At 40.9% G+C, this 3,006-nt stretch overlaps 1 protein-coding gene across 6 annotated transcripts in view; it reads right to left on the bottom strand.

Moving 5' to 3' along the window:
* Positions 1 to 2,702, bottom strand: part of LOC106870348 (protein retinal degeneration B-like) — a 139,610-nt gene extending 136,908 nt beyond the window's left edge. Inside the window, exon 1 of one of the 6 annotated variants that reach the window (XM_052976997.1) lies at positions 1,122 to 2,702. The gene's annotated coding sequence lies outside the window, so the exon portion shown is untranslated. Of the gene's footprint in view, positions 1 to 197; positions 1,077 to 1,121 lie in introns of those variants that run through there. The other 5 variants (XM_052976996.1, XM_052976998.1, XM_052976993.1 and 2 more) reach the window with 5 other exon arrangements.
* Positions 2,703 to 3,006: the final 304 nt, after the last annotated feature.

Raw genomic sequence — 3,006 nt, 5'->3', positions numbered from 1 at the left:
TATATATATATATATATATATATTTTACTGCAGTTACGATAATAAATAACTTTTTCTTTTTTTTTTTTGTTACATTATCCATACAGAAATTCATCAATGTGGTGCCTGATAGAGCACCCATAAGGAGCAAATAAGGGAATACGAAGGAAAAAAAAATAATAATAACAACAACAATAATAATAAAAGATTAAACTCACATATATATAGTCAGTTTATGTATATTGGCGTACATATTTGTACGTGACAGAAGAAAAGAGAGACTGTGTGTGTGAAAGAGAGAAATATTGTGTTTGAGAGAGAGATTTTGTGTAAGTATGAGAGTCAGTGCTTGGGGATATGGGGGAGAAAAAGCGTTTGCGTGTGTGGGCGGAAGGGAGAGTTAGTGTATAAGTTTATGTTTGTGTGTATGTGTGCGTGTAAGGGAGAGACATCGCGCGTGCGTGCCTGAAAGAGAGAGTTTGTATGTGAGAGTGAGAATTTGAAAATGCGTGAATGTGGAAGAGACATGGTGTATGGAAGTGGTAGAGAGCTTGTGCGTGTGGGCGTGAAAGAGAGGAAGAAATAGAAAGAGTATGCGCGCGTAGAGTATGCGTGAAGTAGAGAGAAAGATAATGTATGTGTAAAGGAAAGAGATGGTGTGTGTGTGTGCGTGCGTGCGTGCATGTGTGTGTGAGGGAGAGATTTGTGTGTGTGAGAGAGAGAGAGATAAATATTGCGTGAGAATGAAACGGAGAAGTTGTGTAGGGGAGATAGTGTGCGTGTTACAGAAGAAAGATGAGTCTATGTGGAGAAAAGAGAGAGACTTGGAGCAAGAAAGAACGTATATGCGTATATATCCTGCGTATACTAGAGTGTATGTTTGTACGCATGTGTATTTTATACATGCTAGCTTGTATGAGTTGTGTACGTGTGCATATACATATACATATTCTACTTGTGTTTGTGCTAAAGTTAGGTGCGGGAGAGAGAGAGAGAAAGAGACAGACAGAGAACCAGACAGCTAGAGAAGGAGAGGAAGAAGAAAAGAGACAGGACAGAGAGAGAGAGAGAAGGAAAGAAAGAGAAAACGAAATGAACGCGGCAAATGAAATTTGGAAACGATTTTAAAAGATGTACAATACCTTGTGTCAGTAGAGAGAATGTGTGCCTATGACGACGACGACCACAACCACCACCAAGATACTTTGTGGTAAGCTACATTAACTGCAAACACCAGTTTGTATCGAATCCAACCCTCACCAGCTGTGGCAACACATCAGCATCACTACACAGACCCTATAGTTTTAATTAAATAAAGGTTGACACAAGAACTGGGTGGGTCGGTAGGTAGGTAGGGTTATAAGAAGGACAGGTAGCGATCTCGTCACAGCAATGATTATGGGTAAAAATCCATTCTGGTCTTCGTATTGCTGTTGCTGTTATTGACGATGATGATTGTGGGAGATGTGGTGGTGGTGATGTTTGTAGTTCGTTCGGTCCAGTGTGTCCGCACCTGTATAAACAAGTGCCTGTCTCTGGTGGATAGGCGGGTACGTAATCCGGGTAAAGTGCCTCAGAGGTACTTTTAAAAAGTAGGTACTTTTAACTCTCAGGATAAAAATCCGTTCCGATTTTATTGCTCCTTCCGTCTGTGGTGTTGATGCTGGTAGCGATGATGATGCTGCTGATGTTCAGCGTTGTTGCTGGTATTGTTGTTGTTGTTGTTGTTGTTGTTGTACTTCAATCAGTGAAACCAATCTGACAGTTCCTGTGTAGAGAGGAATTTTGGTTTCGCAAAAATATTGTTCAGCCACCAGATGGGTGATATCAAACTCCAAGAGGATGACGATGACGCTGATATTGTTGATGTCGTTAATGATGATGATGATGATGCTGTGGTCTGCGATAGGGGCGGTGGCATATGTATGTACGTATGTATGTGTGTGTGTATGTATGTATGTATGTATAAATATATGTATGTATATATGTATGTATGTATAAATGTATGTATGTATAAATGTATGTATGTGTGTATGTATGTATGTATGTATGTGGTGGAGATGGAGGTGTTGGTGTACAGCGATAGAGACAGTTCTACAGTTGGCAAGACAGACGGATGTCAACTTAATTTATGTGTGTATGTCTCGTCAAACTGTGCTTGGTCGTTCGTGACAGACTTAGGGGTCGGTCTGGTATGAGAATGGTACTAGACGTTTGTCACAATGTCCGTGTGTATATATGTGTAAGTTCCGTGTGTGTCTATATGTGAAAGAGAGAGACGGAGAGAGGAAGAGATAGAGAGAAACTGCGGTTGTGTACGTGTGTTTGTGTGTGATAATGTGTGACAGGGAATGAGAGAGAGCAGGAAGGTTAGATATGAAACTGTGAACCGACAAACCAACCAACAACACCAGCAGCAGGGCCAGCAGTACGCGAAACAAATGCGATGAAACGAGTGACGGGCAACGGACGGAAGGTAGAGTCGAGGGTTCGCCCGCACAAGCTGACAGTTTCACCATACATAACATATGTCTGGTAGAGAACTGGAAGGGAGATAATCGATGTTGCCGTCGATCGCCTCCCTTGTAATACCTGCCTACTTCTCCCCACCCCCATTAACTTGGAGCTAATTATAGCTCGCAAGTGTCGTGTCGTGTGCGCTTACCTATCTATCTAATCTATGCATACATGTGTATAATTGTGCATTCGTGTATGTATTTATTCATTAAAAAAAAAAATTTAATTAGAACTGGTGGTTTCAAACAAAGCTACATCGAATATATATATATATGTATACATATATATCTATCTGCAAACATATTTATATAGACAAATGATAAATATACATGTATCGACTAATGTTTTTACTAGCCCGTACACACACTCACGCGCACACATACACAGTACACACACGTGCGTGCGTGCGAGAGCTCTCATCAACATCATCTTTTAACGTCCGTTTTGAAGGATGACGTGAGAGCTGTCTCACGCGCACACGTACGTGTGCGCGCGTATATATATATATAT

This window comes from Octopus bimaculoides, chromosome 26 (genome assembly GCF_001194135.2).
Source record: "Octopus bimaculoides isolate UCB-OBI-ISO-001 chromosome 26, ASM119413v2, whole genome shotgun sequence".
NCBI lineage: Eukaryota > Metazoa > Mollusca > Cephalopoda > Octopoda > Octopodidae > Octopus > Octopus bimaculoides.
This window is presented reverse-complemented; position numbering and strand designations above follow the sequence as displayed.